Below are 19,239 nucleotides of genomic sequence, written 5' to 3' on the forward strand. Positions count from 1 at the left end.
GAATGCTCATATCCTAAAAATAGGACATTGAGGTGGGCACTTTGATTTTTTAAAGTTACATTTGTAGCCCTAGGAGGCGAACCACACAATTATGTTGTTCACCTTTTTCACATGATCCAATAATTGTTCGTCTGTTAGATAAATATCATCTACATAGGACAATGCCTCCTCATCAAAACTTTGAAGTAACTATGATGCTCTTGTTGAGAAAACCCCATGGCTATTCTTATACCCTTAGGGCAGTCTACAGAATTGACATTGAAAGCACAGGGCTGAAATAATGCTGTCATAAATCTGCTTTGAGGCGCTATATTTTGGCAAAAGAATCCATTTGAGATATCTAGTGTTGTTTTGTATTTCTTCCGTACAATGTAATTCATTAAAGCAGCACTGTGTGCATTTTGTACTGCAAATGTTTTCGTGCATGTGTTCAAATGCCTGTAGTCTAAAAGTAGAAGGTATGAATTGTCTGGTTTTATTATGGGAAAAAAAGCATTATTCATGGAAGAGGTGCAATTCTCAATCATACCTTGGTATTCAAGTTGATCTTAGATCTCCCAGACTTATTTCTACACGTCATGTTTTATGGGGTACTGCCTCTGTGGAGTTAGAGTAGTTTTTACTAGGATTTCATGGTGAGGTGACTCAGCATCCCACCCTACATGATTGTATATAATACTGGAGCTAGTGCCACCACCCACTCCTGGGCGTATGAATGTTGTAGTGTTTCTGGAACAAGGTCGGAGAAGACTGGTAAAATTATGTTTTCTGCTTTTGGGCAGTCCATAATGAACTCAGGTGACCAATCTTTTTTTAGTCAAAAGGATATTGTATCCAAATGTTTGGTTCTCCCAAAATAGACCTTGTGTTATTTCATGTAGCTGATGTGGAACGCTTTCACTTGTATCAAGTGTTCCCACCGTGATATGTTCATTCAACGCTGCTGTCACCAGAAACTCCAGCATGTTCTGGTGAGCTATTGTTCCTTCTGCTGTGTTGTCTAGCAACATCAGAGCCAATTCCCCGTTCAGAAGTTGAGTCCTCAGTAGTCTCAGCATTTCTTATTTTAAGGCCAGCTACTTCTTTCTTATTAAATTGAGGTTTACTTTTAGGTTTCTCTTCTTGTTTGATAATGTAGTCTGATGTGCTATGTGTGTCTCTTGCCTTGACTCGCTATTCTGATCTGCTTTCTGACCTTCCTTTCCTCTCCGAGATTTTTGATGAACCCGAAAAGGAACGAGAGGAACATGTATCAGTATCTTGATACCTGTCAGGTTTTTTAATTCTGTCACGGCTTCTAAGGTTACATTTCCTGTCAGGGGGCTCCTGTTGAGGAGACCCACCCTGTGATCGTGATGCATTCTTCTTGTTTTTTGATTGTTTATTATCCCATTTATTTTTAAACAAATCTGGTGCTTGCTTTGAGTTATCCTTTTCAGGATTACCCATTGATTGTGGTTTCACAGATCTAGCTCCCAAATTATCTCTACCCAGCAAATCATAGGTCTCTTCAATAATTTTAGGCACTTCCTGCTCCTGTTATGCAGGAGTGCATTCCCTCAAGCGTTGGCGTATAGTCCCCACTGCTGCCTTCCCTTTTATGTTTGCTTACATAATTGTGGATACCTGGGGAAAATTGCATGTCAAGTTCATCCTCAAGTCCAAGGCAGGATCTGCCCCGTATCATTCTGTATTTGTTTCAATACTTCTGGTAGGACTGCTATTGAGGGGGTACCATGAGTTCTGGTATAAACGGCAATGAAAACTGTACCCTAAGTGGTACAATCCTCTATTAAGGGAGCTATCCCCATTGGCAAGCAAATTGTCAGTATTCTGTGTTTTTCTTGCGGGCCTGTGTGTGGAAACACTGTCACAAGCTGGGCTATTTTCTGTGCTATCCAGAATGACATTTGTCCATGTTTAGTGAGCATACTTCCCATAATCATGTTCAGTATCTGTGGGATGATTTTTGTTGCGGTCCCTTGTAGTTGACCTGTTTGAGTGACTTTTGTAGGATGAAGTGTGAGTGTTTGCATAATGAACTGTGTAAGATTTCTGTAAAGTTGTATTATTTCTTTGTGAAGTGGGCGTAATTCTGCTGCTGGTCATGTATCTATCTCTGGATGCAGTGGGTAAGCAGCTAGAACTGGCCAAGTCGCTGTGTCACTGCTTAGCTGATCAAATCTAACTTTTTCTGTGGTATGTGGGAGGGCGCCTTTAACCCGATTGATATGCTCTTGGTAAGTTAACGGGACTTCTGTGTCATCTTATGGAAAGTATTTGGCTGTTTTTGTGTGTGTATCTGCAGGTGGGAATTTAATCCAAGAATTGAACACCTCTGTTCTGAATGCCTTGTGTGCCTCAATCACCAATGTAACAGTCCCGCCTAATGCTGAGAGACCACATTTTTCAAATTTTATAGCAAGTGCATTTCTGCAATTTTCTGAAATGTTTATAGCTCCTTCTTGTTCAGTTTACTCCCTACTAGCACCACTAGTACCACTAGTACCACCAGCATCAGCATCTGCACTTTGAGACGTTATGGGTGGAGGTTTGGGGGTTTATAGAAAAAGGAGATAAGGTTTTGCACAATGTGTGAACTTTAAGCCTTCAAGCTTGAATAAACCTACAGCCAATATATAGGGTATACATACTCAGCTGTGGCGGATTTTACCTCCCCACTCCAGACGTCTCTAGGTGTATGTGAGTAGGGACCTCTGAAAAAGCACAAATGAACTACTCAGATATGACCGTTAAATAAGAACCAAACCAAAGTTGGCGATGCCATGTCATGTAGTTCCTACTATAAAGGATCTGCGTGTTTAGACAACATAAAATAAGGGATTGGTGTCCAGACTGATTCCAAACACCGCCAAATGATATGTTAGTCTGTGGACCAGCTAGCTCACATTGACGCTATAAGCCCCACAACCTTACCAAGGAGCGAATAGTTTCTGGCAACTATCAAACATGACAACCCTGACCTCTCGGGATTGTGGAAACAGTACGGTACTTTTTTTTGCAGTCAATCGTGCTCACTCAGTCTCAGAGAGATATACAGAATAAACGGTGGGGGGACATTTTCAATAGGCATTTATTGAACCAGCGTCATTCTAGTATGAAATACGTGTGCTGCAAAAACCATTAGACAGAAACAGGTATATACGAATATAAGCACAAAGAGAGTAAATAAAAGGTAGAATTCTACATGGTGCTAAAACAGTGAATGTATGCAAGCATATATAGATACATGGCAGTAATCATGAGTTATCCTAAGATGCAGACGCTAACTAAATGTACCCAAGTGTACCTATTATGTATGTACGTGTAGAGCCAAGAAGCCCCCTAGGAAAGAGCCAACCGTATTACCTGATGGGAGAGAATTAAGGACCCCATCTTGGTCTCGAGTTGGACACTCCGCAAGGGATGTCAGACCGCTGCATGCTGGAATTTCAGTGTGCAGGGACTTCAGCGATACATATCACCATGGAAGCTTCTCCTCTGGTTTTCCCAGTGAAGATGTAGTACTTATATACCGGAAATGTGCCTTGGGGGTTCTTCCTAGATGTGTCATGGTACGGTGGGCCTGTTGGGCAAGGAAGGCGATTGTGGTGACTTTTCGAAGAAAACCACACAAGATTTATTCTGCACCTAATTAGGTAAAAGGTCAGCACCAAAGCCGTTATGTAGAGCAAGGTAGGACAAATGTAGGTAAAAGGTCATGCAACTACCTAGGCCTATATTGGGGTACATTGGGGCTCATAACAGGGTGACGCTCCTCCACCATTATGGAGGAACCACCCCTGCTGTGACACCCGACTCTGCCCCAGCACCTGTTGCCCCGTTGTGTCACATCGATGTCCTGAAGTCAATGCTTCATGGCTTGACCCTCAGCACTTCATCGCCACCACAACGTCATAGGAAAATATGTCTTGCCACTACTGCTGCATCACCTCCCTTGCACCTCACAAATATCCCGGGAGTCAGCGGCTCAATGACTACGCACTGCCTCCAGGAACCGACGGCACACTTGCTTCAGTGATGCCTTACCTCTGTTGTGCAACACACCATTCTCAAGTGCTGATGCAGCAATGACCTGCACACCAGTAAGGAACCAATGCTGAAACTGCTTCAGCAACGCCTCACCTACCCGGTGCTGTGCAACGTCTTTGTTTCTCAACGTCTCCAAGGTACTGTACTAGGGTCTGCCGAATTCTGTAGACGACCCACGCTCCATTGTGGTCAGCCCGAACTTGTAGATTCGTCCTTCTCAAGCTATTGCATTTCTAAGCGCTATGACTTCATTCAATCTTGAAAAATTCATATCCTCACTTGTGTATGTTGGATGTTTGTCCTTTTGGTCTTGTTTAAAATTGAATATTGGCTATTTTTCTATACTGGTGTGGAGTACTTTTGTGGTGTTTTCACAGTGTTAATGTGTGTGTACAAATATTTACACATTTCCTCTGGGGACAAGCCTCACTGCTCTGTGCCAAGCTACCAAGGGGTGAGCACAGCTTATCTTTGGTGTGTAAACATACTTACCCTGACTAGGATTATGGGTCCCTGCTTGGACAGGGTGCATACCTCTGCGAACTGGAGACCCTCATTTCTAACACATTGACTTGGTCAAAGGTTCAAGGTCAACAAACCTCACGTCAAAACATCATAATTTTATGAGTAAATGTGATATTTCCAAATAACTATTATTAATGCACTTATCCATCTTAAAATAGATGCACTTTGATCTACAGTCATTGTCAAGATTATTAATTCAATAGACTACTTACAAAATGAACTTCTCATGGGTCTGTGTGCAAACAGATATGGGCCTCAGATATGGTTCACACACTATGTAACCATAACCTTCACCACAAGAGGGTACCTGTACAGCATTTACATTATCATAGACACCTTCAGTCAACACCAACTGTGACCATGAACATAGCCCATAGAGGACACAGCACTACCAGGTGAAGAGTTCATGCTCCAGCCTAGGGTGTGCTAAATACTCAAAGGAAATTCTAGGTTGGTCCTATCTTTTGGGTCCCTTCACAATTAGGGCCAGTACTTTCTAAAAGTATCTTTGGGCCTCCTGGGGTAGCTGCTACTGTCCTGCAGCTTCCTGCCTCCTGTTTAGGTCATAGGTGGTGGCCCCCCATCCTGGGACCACCATAAGGGTGAAACATATGCCAAATTACAGAGCCCTATAAGGCATTAAAGGGTGCACCCTCCTGGGAGAGTGCATATTGGCTGAGCACCTCTTTCGCTGCTTCCAGGAGAGCCGCTGCCCTTTCTTTTCTTTTTGTCTCGACACAGCCTCGCTCTGCTTGGCTTTTTCTTTTTATTTAGGGGGCCTGATCGCCAATTTGGGCACACCGCCCACTGCCCATGATGAGAGGCAGCCCAGTGAGTCCTCCCCTGGCTGCCACTGCAAAAGAAGCACTCTTCCCTGATGCCACGGAAGCAGGCAGGACTCTTCTTCCCTAGTGGAGGCCACCTCTCCCCCAGACATGCGCACAGGGAGAGGGGCAGGCCCACCACAGAAGGGAAAGTGTGATAACACTCCCCCCATCCTTCTTCCTTCCATCGAGCCCAGAGTTGAAATCCTTGTCATCTTTGGGAGAACACAGATGCACTATCCAATTCTTGGGGCAACAGAGGCCCAGAGTTAAGGATTTAAGGCTAACCAAATCCATAAACCGGCCTGGGAGATGGGGCCCACAGGCCCTAAGAATGCTGTAGAGGGTGTCCCATGCATGCCACCTCCCAGTATATAAAAATGAGTACTTCTCCTTGCAGTGCACCCCTGGACCCTGGCCCAACCTGAGGGTGCACGACAACTGGGCAGGGGAGCGTCCCACGATCTAGGAACATGCTGGGGATCAAAGGACCAGATCCTTCTCTTGCTAATAACTCTGGTCTTGTTGGGCGATTTTACACTCTTTTGGCTCATTTTGCTAAGGGTGGTGAGCCAAAGCTACCTGAATCACTTTCCTTGTGCCTCCTGTCCTCTGAAGCAACAAACTTTCTAGGGGGTTGCTTCTCTGGTTGCATGCACCAATCTTTATCCTTGATTTCCTCTGGGACTCTCTCCTCCTTGAAGCAGAAGCTAGTGTTTCCCCCAACTAGCCCTCAGGGGATATAAGAGGACTGCCTTCTAAGGTCCTGTAGAGAACCCCACTAGAGGTGTGGTCAACTAAAGTTAGAGTCATTAGTACTGATGGAGATGAGAGGGTTCCTCCTTCGAGTTATCCATGGCTTCCACCTTCAGTTCAAGTCTCCATCAGAAAATCTCAAACAAGAGAAAGTTGTTCCCCTTGTGCAAGGCTTTTTAAGTTGGGGTGCTAGGTTGCAGAAGTGAGGCACGTTTGGCCTATCCTGAAGTGCCATGTCACTTCTCCCCCCCTGTGCCAACCTTCTTGCACAGCCTGCTGAGACATTTCAATATGGCGTCACACAGGAGTCACTTGCCTTAGCTCTGCTGCCTGCAGACCCACCACCAGGGCCTTACCCACCAAATCATCAAAGGAAATCCAATGTGTTGACACCCTCCTTTGGTCAGCGGGATAGGGCAGGCCCACCCCATGTACAGTTTAACAGCTGATTGACAGATGCAGATAATTCTGCCCTACCCCTTTCCTCAGCAGGAGCTGAGTGCAACACTGTACAGTGCTCCCTTTGCGCAGGGAGGCCTTTGTTCCTGCCACGGCGGAGAAATGTAATTAACTTGGCACAGCAGGGTGACAAAAGGCCTGGGTTCTAATCCTGAGCTGAGACAGAGAATTATGACAATCCAGGATGATTCATAAGCTGTACAGATATCTTTTTAGAACTTGAAGATTTTTTTTCCCACACAGGTTATGCCACAATTTGATATGTCCCGGGTCTTTGTAGGCCAAGAAGAAGCACAGCTGCACTCTTAGGCTGCCTTCCCTATAGGTGTATAATGGAGTGCCACTGCAGAAAAGACAGTACACCACACTGACTTTCCCTTTGAGTGTGCACTAACATTATGATGCCTACCCCCAATCAATATCCAATCCTGTGGTGTCCCCTCAGTGCCAGGCTACCTGTGCACAGTTACGGGGCTGTGCACGACAGGAGGCTCCCATGTGCAGCTCTCACACATGTGCACACATGTTCATGTGTAACCAGCCAAGTGCCTCTTACCATTGCAGCGTTGCAGCAGCCTTTTCCTAAAAGGTGGAGCCTGGTGGAAAAACACGGTCAGCCCATCTCCCATAAGTTTAGTGTAGGTGTGTCAAAGGTTTTGAGGCTCACCAACAGTAAAAAGGTCACATACCAGGTGGTCAAAAAAATACAACAACATCTAGGCCAATTTGAAGGCTCAAACCCCATTTCCTTACAGCACTTCATTGTTTAATTTTCAGATTACTTTATAAATCGATTGGAAGGGTCAGAAACGCTGTGAAATGTTATTGTTATCCTAAGCAATGTATGAAAACAATGTCCTGTTATGAATGCGGTTTCATTTATATTTTTTCGTATTTTGCATTACATATTATATATTTTTAAAACAATAAAAAGGTTGTATGCAATGGAAACAAAAATAGGATGCACACTGTGGGATTATATGTGTACAGTTATTACCAAGTGGATCCAGACAGCTTCAGGATGTTTGAAAAGTGTTTAAGCTTTCAAGGGATTAGGAGATAATGAAAGTGCTGGCTTTAAGTATGTGTTGACTGGGTGACTGCCTAAACAACATCAGAAAGTATGACTGTTTTTTAAATTTACAAAGCCATGAACTCTATTTTCTAATGACTGCCAGACATTCAAAATGAAGATTATCATCTAGGGTATTTCATTTATATTGCTCTTATAAAAAACAAGTGGCAGTCCATTTAGTACATCTGGACAAATACACACTATGGGGCAGATTACGATGGCGGACGGACTTCAGTCCATTTGCCATTGTTTCCTATTTGGGACCACCCGCCTACAAGGGGGCAGTCCCATAGGGCAAATTAGGATTCAACCACCACCGCGACTGTCGCATTTCCTATGTTTTGTATTGGAACGGGTGCTGCACAAAACAGACACCCCACACATATCCCTGCACTATGTGGCAGGCACCATGTGGTGACTACAATATGGTGTAGGTATATGTGGGGGGCACAGGGCCTATGTCCCTGGCCCAGGGGTTAGAAGAGGCCTGCTACGGGCCTCCATCTCCATTTCGGCCTGCTTTTTTGTTGCGGGTCGACCACCGCAGAATGACTGGCCGAAAGGGATATTGTAATCCCTACGGCGGTGCCTGTCAGGCACCACTGCCAGTCAGGGAATACAGCGAGGTCCGACAGGCAGTTCGATAGAGACCTCCTGTCGGAACCGTGACAGTCGGTGTTGTCGACCACCACACGTCTAAATGCCATGATAATATGGTGGACGGAAATCACTGGTGAGATGGCTGAAGGGCCGCCACCGATAGCCTGACGGTGGCGGTCCTTTGGCCATTCTAATGAGGCCCTATGTCTTGTAGTGTTTTCTCCGAATAGTCACAAAGCCTGAATTTGTGCTTTGCCGATCTTTGAACTATAGCAGGGTCCCCTCCTTAGCTGGAAAAGCACCAAGTCTTAGCCTCAGAAAGGAATCTATCATGTAAGAGGGGAAATGCAAGTAAGGCATGGTAAGATAAGGTAAGGTAAGGTAAGATAACCGAGCATGGACACTTTTTTACTGTAATAGCTTCTTCTTCCAATTGGAACTAAACTCATTTAATTAATCGATTCACAACGCTCTTATAGCATTCTACAGTAATTTGAGCAATACATTGATTCTTTAGGTATAAGGCTTGGAGAGAATCCTGCATATAGGCCCGGTACGGGCAGAGTTGGTAACTGCTAACCAGCACATTTTGGCTAGAGTTCCAGATTCCTATAAAGCCAGGGAATAATTTTGCTTCAGGTAAGCTGATTGGCGTGCTAGGTTGTGCCTTCAAAGGCCAAACTCTGGTCGAATTTGTGCCTGGCCCATGTACGTCGGAATCTTAAAGACCAGTTTTACCGCTTTGACTTGTAACAAGTCAAATAATTTGGCATGTTTCTCTCAAAAAATAAATGAGCCATAAGTTAAGGCTGGAATTTACATTCAGGGGGTGGGCAAAAGAAGGACATGCCAATTTACCACAAAGGGCCTAAAAGGCAAAGATTTTAGAAGCAGCTTTCGCCTTAAGTAAATCAAAGTGGCTTCTGAAGGAAACTTTGTCAGCAAACAAGATGCCAACATAAGTGTTTTTATTCTTGAGTACCAGTATCGTGATGTTAATAGAGATGTTTCAGTGGGTATAATCTTAGTTTTTTCACGTTAAGCTTAAGATAGTTAACTAATAGATGTTCATCAAAGGAATTAAATGTTGCAGACCTATAGGTGTTTGACTAAGTAAGACTGTATCATCAGCATATTGAGATATTTTAAGGGACTGTTGAAGAGCTTTGGGGGGTGAGAATCCGATTTTCCAAATGTTGATTAAAGTCTGCCATAAAGAGATTAAATAAACAGGGGGCAAGAACGCACCGATGTTTTAGGCTGTTTGTTGCCTCAATTCTTCGGCTAAAATACTTTCCATCGCCCAACTAGATCTGGACTCAGGTATTCGTATAAAAGTGTATTAGAAGGTCCAGAGATTTTGGTGGCGCGCCCCATGCAGTTGACTTATGCATAACAATTTTCTGGGAATGGTGTCAAAGGCTGCCTTTAAACCAATGAAACAGATGTAAAGCTTGTGTTTCATTGACACGGCTGTCTTTGCCAGGAGCGTCAGGGCGATCAAGATGGCTATTATGTTAATATTTAGTACGGTGCCACATTGTGTCCATTTGCTGGCTCAACCTTCATACAGAAACTATCTGAGGTGTCCTGAGGTCTCAATCTTATCGGTTAAAGCTCTTTTCCCTCCACTTGGAAATAAGTCCCAAGTGTACTCTCCAAAGGCTTCAAATACAAGCAAGCAGAATAAAACAATAAACTTTATACAATTCTCACAGATCTATAATTTATTTATGCAGTTACTATAGAAAGGTCAATATTATGTTATTTTCCTTCTCAAAGTAAGTGGTGTAAATGATATTCACGTTAATGAAAGCTTGGGAATGGAAGTTATGAATCTAGCTCTGCACACTACAACAACGTTTGAATTTCTACAACGTTGAGAATAGATGCATTAGATATTATAGTGAAGGAGGGTCATGCAATGTCCAGTTTTGTCTGCTGCTATCGGATGTAAAGTAAATAAAACGTTATACACAAAGCAAGTGAGCTCTAACACGTATATATAGCTTCATGCATTCCACTGATGTCCCCATCCATCCACAGTGGTTCCAGTTTGCAATTGGTGCTAGAACAGCAATTTCCATGGTTATCCTTTATTCCCATCAACAAAACTTTAAACTTTAGTATTGGCAAGTACTGCCAAGGGTCCAGGCAGACCTGTGTACATGGCCCAGGATGTACTGTCATTTATGGGCACCACTGGAGGAAGGAGGTGAAAGTTACCTTTTCCCTGTGCTGTGCCTCTGCTATTGCTTCTTCTGTGCTTTGCACAGAATCGTCTGATCCTCTGATCCTGTCTCCTAGGGGTAAGTAGACATAATATTGAGTTTTTATTTTCGACTGGACATAATATCGAGTTTTTAATTTCGACTAGACATAATATCGACTAGACATAATATAGACTACAAAAATATTGACTACAAAAATGTAATATCGACTAGAATAGCAAAAATATAGAATGGACATAATATCGACTAGACATAATATAGACAACAAAAATATCTAATTTAAGGTAAGTTAATATTAATGTTTAATTTTTGTGTAGTATAAATCTGTAGTGGGTTGTGGGTTTATAGGGTGGGAAGTAATTTAATTATAATTAATTAAATATGTTAATTATTTAATTGTTATTTATTTTAAATTATTTGTTAATTAATTATTAATTGGTAATTAATTTAAATATAATTGGTAATTAATTTTAATTGATTAATTGATAAATATATCATTTTTTGTAATTTATTATCTGTAGCGGGTTGTGGGTTTATAGGGGAATAGGGTGGGAAGTAATTTAATTATAATTAATTAAATATGTTATTTAATTAATTGGTAATTATTTCAGATTAATTGTTAATTAATCATTAATTGGTAATTAATTAAAATATAATCAGTAATGAAATATAATTGATTAATTGTAAAATATTTTTTTTTTGTAATTTATTTTCTGTAGCGGGTTGTGGGTTTATAAGGGAATAGGGTGGGAAATAATTTAATTATAATTCTTTAAATATGTTATTTAATTAATTGGTATTTAATTAAAATTATTTGTTAATTAATCATTAATTGGTAATTAATTAAAATATAATTGATAATTAAATATAATTGATTAATTATTTATTTTTAGTAATTTTTTTTCTGTAGCGGGTTGTGGGTTTATAGGGGATTAGGGTGGGAAGTAATTTAATAATCATGAATTAAATATGTAATTTAATTTATTGGTATTTATTTCGAATTGATTGTTAATTAATTATTAATTGGGAATTAATTACAATATAATTGGTAGATACATTTAAATGATTAATTAATAAATATGCTAATTTAATTATTTTAATTTCTGTAGTGGGTTGTGTGTTTATAGAGGAATAGATTTTGAAGTCATTAAATTGTAAGTAATTAAATTGTTTAAATAAATATATTGAGTTTATTTTGTAAAATATTTAAAAAATAATAATTAATTGATTGTTAATAGGTAAATAATTAGTATAAGTAGGTAATTTATATTATTAAATAATTTTTATTTATCATTTTAATAGAATATGTAATATAATGTACACAATTCTTAAATATTTAAATTAATTTGCAATAGATTTTACTATTTATGATATTTATATTTATATAAGAAGTATTTACTTTCCTTACTGTTGCACTCACTGGAGTTGGAATAGTAATTTTAACCCCTACGCTATCCAACGTTTTCCCTACTGTTACACTCTCTGGAGTTGGAATAGTAAATTTTACCCCTACGCTACCCAACGCTTTCCCTACTGTTACACTCTCTGAAGTTGGAATAGTAAATTTTACCCCTACGCTATCCAACGCTTACCCTACTGTTACACTCACTGGAGTTGGAATAGTAATTTAAACCCCTAAGCTATCCAACGCTTTCCCTACTGTTACACTCTCTGGAGTTGGAATAGTAAATTTTACCCCTACGCTATCCAACGCTTACCTTACTGTTACACTCTTTGGAGTTGGAATAGTAAATTTTACCCCTACGCTATCCAATGCTTACCCTACTGTTACACTCACTGGAGTTGTAATAGTAATTTTTACTCCTGCGCTATCCAACGCTTTCCTTACTGTTACACTCACTGGAGTTGGAATAGTAATTTAAACCCTTACGCTATCCAACGCTTTCCCTACTGTTGCACCCACTGGAGTGGGAATATTAATTTTTACCCTTACGCTATCCAACCCTTTCCCTACTGTTGCACTCTCTGGAGTGGTAATAGTAATTTTTACCCCTACGCTATCCTACGCTTTCCCTACTGTTGCACTCTCTGAAGTTGGAATAGTAATTTTTACCCCTACGCTATCCAATGCTTTCTCTACTGTTGCACTCACTGGAGTTGGAATAGTAATTTAAACCCCTACGCTATCCAACTCTTTCTCTACTGTTGCACTCACTGGAGTTGGAATAGTAATTTTAACCCCTATGCTATCCAACACTTTCCCTACTGTTACACTCTCTGGAGATGGAATAGTAATTTAAGCCCCTACGCTATCAAACGCTTTCCCTACTGTTGCACCCTCTGGAGTGCTAATAGTAATTTTTACCCCTACGCTATCCTACGCTTTCCCTACTGTTGCACTCTCTGGAGTTGGAATAGTAATTTTTACCCCTACGCTATCCAACGCTTTCTCTACTGTTGCACTCACTGGAGTTGGAATAGTAATTTAAACCCCTACGCTATCCAACTCTTTCTCTACTGTTGCACTCACTGGAGTTGGAATAGTAATTTTAACCCCTATGCTATCCAACACTTTCCCTACTGTTACACTCTCTGGAGTTGGAATAGTAATTTAAACCCCTACGCTATCCAACGCTTTCCCTACTGTTACACTCTCTGGAGTTGGAATAGTAATTTTTACCCCTACGCTATCCAAAACTTTCCCTACTGTTACACTCTCTGGAGTTGGAATAGTAATTTTTACCCATACGCCATTCAACGCTTTCCCTACTGTTGCACTCACTGGAGTGGGAATAGTAATTTTTACCCCTACGCTATCCAACGCTTTACCTACTGTTGCACTCTCTGGAGTTGGAATAGTAATTTTTACCCCTACGCTATGCAACGTTTTCCCTACTGTTGCACTCACTGGAGTCATTACAGTACATTTAACCCTCTCGCTATCCTATGGTAAAAATATTGTATATGTTTAGTTAATAATATGTATATATATATATAAATGTATTAAAAAACATTTAAGTTACATTAATTATTTCTTAATTTTACGTTTATTTAAGTATTTTAAATATGTTTATATTAATTTAATTAATTGTTATATTACTTTTAAGTTACTTTTAACATATTTAAAAAATACGATATTTTGACATTCTATATTTTTTACACTCGATATTTTGGAGTCGATATTTTTGCACTTACCTGTTTGAAGATAGGAAGTCGATATTCTGTCAGTCGATATTTTAACCTCGATATTTTGTCCTCTCGATATTTTGTCTGTCGAGGTTCTGTCAGTGATCCCTCCTAGGATGAGGGAGAGACCGAAGTTAAGGAGTTGGCTTGATGAGAATGAGAACAGGGGCTAATGTGCATTGCAGCGGAAGAACATTAACCTATTTAGGCAGCCTGTGCATTGGAATATACCATACATGTTGCCTGTATTGATTTTAGGGGAGACTTCAACATTTCTGTTTGGTTCACTATGATAGTTGGAGCTCTGCTACTACCCACCTCTGCCACTGGCTAAGCTGATTTCTTGAATTGTTTGAGCAGTCAGCATAGTTACAAATGCACATAAACACTGTTCAAGTAAATGTGAGGTTGATTTACATTTGTCTCATTCACAGGTTCGTTGTGAGCACTTGAAAGTAAACGTTTGCTGCAATTTATATCAGTTTTCTCAGTACTGATAGCGCTCATTATTTCTCCTGGCTGGAGTTCACTTAAGTTCTCAGGCTTCCATCTCATCCCCTTTCGGACTGAGCTTGATTTACTGTCAATGATAGAGGAGGCAGAGAGAAAAAAACAACCTTTTGTTTGTCCAAGCTTTGCTTAAAAGCTCATTTGGCAATGCATTTTCCTGAGCTTCGATCTAGAAAAAGGTGCTGCTACGGTGGCCGGTGTCATGGCATTGTGGATTTCTTTTCTGACCCACCAAATTGAATGGAAATGCCAATGCCTGTTGCTGGGTCATTTGATGGGGATGTCTGAAATCATACGAGATACCTGGTATATGATAACAATACTTGTATACAGCCGTGATCTGTGGTGAATACATCATAGTATGGTGCTTTTCCCAAGGCCTCCCTTTAAAAAATGTTGCGTTTTTTTCTGCTATTTACCATCCACACATTGACCAGAATCATTTGACATATCTCTACTTTATTCACTAGGTTGGAACTGCAAAAGTGTTTGACCACATCATGATGAAGACCCTGCATAAAACCCTTTTATTTTCTCCCTTTTTGGACAATTTGTAGGATCCAAGGTAGGAAAAATTTATTTGGTCTTTGACCATGAAAGGTTATTACAAGTTTTTCTTTTACCTGTGCTTTTCTTTACCACGTTAGTTGCACGTTTGCAACATAAGAGCACATCACCACTTCTTTATTCAAGTCAAGTCAAGTCAATAATCTTTATTTCGTTGCAATTGCATCATAAAAGATATACAATTAAAATACATTAAAATACAGTTATATAATATTCAAAAATACAAGTGGGGTATGGGGGGTCTACTTAGAATTTCATTACATTATCAGTTCAGTTCATCCCGGTCTACATCATTTTATTTGAGTCATGGGATTACGGTCAGAGAAGTCATCACACAATTTGAATAAATATAAGGTTAAAAATAATCGACATATTTACAAGCTAAAAAGACAATTAAATTTATAACCACCAAGGCATAATAAAAAAAAAAAATTACAATGAAATAGTAAAAAGTAATACATGGTTGTTATGCCCAACCGCAAAGTTGGGTACTCGGTCATCCTTTGCTTATGGCATATGTAATGATCATAATAATATTAGTTTAAGAGGGCTTCAACAAGTTATATGGTAAGAAATGAAGACCCAATTTTAGTCTGATAAAATTAGCAGCAAGAAGAAATCTACTGATGCCAAACACAATTACTTGACTGGTGTCTGTTTTTAAGATTCTACCAGTCTCCTTATAGGAATTTGAACCAATAATACGACATAGCTGCACTATCCACTTTTTCCTAGGCTTCGCATAACTGGGACAAAAAAATAATATATGTAAGACATCTTCCCTTGCATTATTAGGACACTTTAATGGCACATTATGATGGCGGACGGACTGGCATGGGCTGCGGAGTTCCCTCCTGTGCAATTAGGATGTGACCGCCACCCTGGCGGTCACATCCTCTATTTTTAACATTGCGGCGGGTGTGGCTTCAAGCTGCACCCGCAGCAATGTTAAAAATGCACGCACTGCATTTGTATGTAGAAAGTGGCAGGCACCGCACGGTGCCTGCCGCTTTCTGCATGCACATGAAAGGGTTTCCATAGGTACCCCCCATGTGCACATCCCACTCCTTCACCTAGGGGGCCCGAAACAGGCCCCCGCAGTGAAGTTACACATCCTTTTCCACGGCGGAAAAGCCACAGCGGAAAAGCATGTTTCAGAGCCCATCCTAATCTGGCTGACGGTGTCTGAGAGACACCGTCACCATATTAGTGCTTTTCCGCCGCGGTTGTAAGCCAACCGCGGCGGAAAAGCTGCGGACATAAACCAGGACCCACCAGCCTTCCTAATGTGGCGGTGGGTCTTTGGTGGGTCTGCAGAGGATTTTCCGCATCCTCCGGCCCAGCGGTGGCTTCAGCCGGCCCGGAGGATGCGGAAAATCCTCCATCCTAATGAGGCCAGAGATCACTAGTTGTCTTCACCCAACTTTTCTCAAGGACTTTATTTCTCAATATTCCATATCTATATTTTATATACAAGGTTTTTGCTAGTGGCGGCTGTACCTCATCCAAAAAAGTTTCAAAATGTGTCACATCTTTAACCATTAAAAACCTTTCTGTTAAGGGGCCATGGATTTTAATGTATACAGAATCCTAACTTATGTAGGACCAGAAAGACAATTTAACAATTTTTCTTGAACCCACACTCATGGATTCTGGGTCGCACCAAAAATGGGCTAGTCCTAGTTTAACTAGCCAGGATCTTACGTGCTTTAAACAGTAAATTTTGCTGCCTGTATCTAGGTCCATGACTTCTTTCAATCCGTTTTTATATTCGTTCAGTTCGGGGGTTGTCCATAATCTGACCCACAACAATAATGGTCTCAACATTGCATGTTGGTCGGTACGTTTAATATTCAGATCCAAAATTAGTGGTGTCAGCGGGGTGTTAGCGCGCACTTTTAATAATCCCCTAAAAACGTATTCTCAAGAGTTTCAAAGGTTTTCCTGCATACTGGTCCCCATAATTCTGCTCCATATAGTACTGCTGATTGGACCTTATACCTAAAGATCTCTAAAGCAGGGGTAACTGCCTTGTTCAAACATTTGTTGTGTCTTTTTAAAATTGGGAGGCAGTTTTGTTTGAACACTATTTTCGTTTTTTCTAGCTGCGGTCTCCATGCTAGTAGTGTCAATTAATACACCTAAATATGTGAAATTCTGCTCGTGATCTAATTTCTGGCCATTTAGCATTAGGTTTTTTCTAAAACTTTTGTGCGGGCTCAGTGCCATGTATTTTGTTTTTTATGTTAATTTCTAACCCTTTAAGATTGCAATATGACTGGAACCTTTCTAATAAATTCTGGAGACCCCGCTGTGTTTGTGAAATAAGGATGGTGTCGTCTGCAAAAAGGAGGGACGGAACCTGTTCACCCCCCAATCTAGGTGAATCATTGTCACACTTCTCCATATAAGACGGGATGTCATTAACAAAGAGGGAGAAGAGTGTGGGAGCCAGCACGCATCCCTGGCGTACTCCCCTTTTTATAGGGATAGATTGTGAAAGTTCCCCGTTTGGGCCCCACCTAACCTTAGCGTAATTCTCCTTGTGCAGAACCTTTGCAACATAAGAGCACATCACCACTTCTTGATTATATGTAGCACCTAGGATAAGTCTATATTAAGATAAATATTCCTGGCAATATAAACTGTGTCTACTGTTTGTAATGATGCCAGCATACTTTATTTTTGCATTATTTGTACCATTTTGTATATTTGTGTGTAAGAAAATCGGTTGTTGATTGACTGAGTTATGGTCCCTTATCAAGAAGCAACGACACTCCTTGTCAGAGTAGGGCACATGCAAACTCCAAATGAACCTGTGCTTAAACCCTTGGTATCTTGGCACAGAGCAGTCAGGCTTAACTTAGGGGCAATGTGTAAAGTCTTCGTGCAACACTTCAAACAGTAGCACAGTGAAAACATACAACAAAAGGAGCCCACAACAAAGTTAGAAGAATGGAATAGTTTTAAATAAATTAAAAACAACACCAAAATGGAAATAATCATATTAGAAGAACAGGAGATATTGAATTTGAATGTTTTTGAGAAAATAGCACCAAAAGGAGTAATGCACCAGCTGTGAATATCTGGTTGTGCAGACCGGGACAAAGTCACAAAGTCAAGCCGACCGCGATGGAGAGTGAGCAGGCCACAAAAAAACAGTTAGGCCAGCTAGCAAAAGTACATTCTATCCTGAGTTACGGAGCGTTGAAGAAGCGGGATCCAGCAGAGGTGACTCATTGGTTCCAAGATGCGCTGAGGCTGTCGGGAGAGGTACTGTTGCTTCAATGTTGGGGATCCTATTGACGGGTTTACGATGCAATGTCCGGTGTCAGGGACTCATGGTGCAGTCGGGGGTCCACAGAGCTGTGAGGCACCAATGCAGAGTTCAGCTGTGGCTTTGAGGCTGTTGTTAACAAGAGATGCTAGAGATTGCACCAAAAATGCATTGTGCAGTGGCAGTTCTGAAGGCGCCGTGGTCTGTGTCGGTAATGTGAGTTATTACTTTGGGTCCAATCCATGCAGTGGAGATGCCCTGGTTCTGCTAGGGGTTGTGATGCACAGCAGAGGTAATGTGTCGGTTCCCTTTGATCAACAGAGGCTGGAAGAGCACCGTAGGGCCACTTTCAAGTGTCCAGGACTGGCGTAGCACCACTTGGGTAGGCTCACAGATGGTAGAGTCCAGGTGCAGATGTAAGGTTATTGGGAGCCTGTTATATCCTTGACGCCTCAGATCAGAAGGCCAGCCAACTGGCCCTTGGAGTCACTCTGGGTTCTAGGTTCACGAGATGCAGGTCCAGTCCTTACCCAGGCAAGAGGGCAGCAGGCAGTAGGTCAGCACAGCAAAGCAGGAGTCCAGCAGAGAGCAGTTCAGCAGAGTGAAAGTCTATGTTCCTGGAAGAGTATCCACAGATGCAGTAGTGTACCTTAGTGGTGGTGTCTCAGGTACATAATTTATGCCCTGGAGACCTGGTTCTGCAAGATGGGAAAAGCTTCTAGATAGCGGCTTCAAAGTATAAGGTATTCTCTCCCTCCCCTGCCCTGGCGCCAAGCTATCTGAAGTGACAATGCAGAGCAGTTATGCCTTTTGTGTGGGGATTGGACCCAGCCTTTTCAGGTGTAAGTAAGGCTTTGTCCAGCTCCTCCCTTTCATCCTGCCAGTACTGGGGCATCCAGTCACACCTAAGCTCCTACTGTGTGTAGCTGTCTAGGAGGAATACACATTGCCTAACTGCCAACTACACCCAGTCATGTGACCAGAGACAGTCTGCAGGCACCAAATGACTAAGAAAAGAAAATACCAACTTTCTAAAAGTGGCGTTCTCAGAATTGTAATTTAAAATCCAACTTCATCATAAATTAGGATTTTAAATTTGGATTTCAGAATCACCAAGCATTAACTGGTTATCTCTTCCCATTTGGAAATTAGACAAATTGTAGAAAGGTATTTCCAATGTTATCCTGTAGGACAGATAGGCCTTGCTGTAGTGAA

The sequence above is a fragment of the Lissotriton vulgaris genome, chromosome 2_1, assembly GCF_964263255.1.
Source record: "Lissotriton vulgaris chromosome 2_1, aLisVul1.2, whole genome shotgun sequence".
NCBI classification, from domain to species: Eukaryota; Metazoa; Chordata; class Amphibia; order Caudata; family Salamandridae; genus Lissotriton; species Lissotriton vulgaris.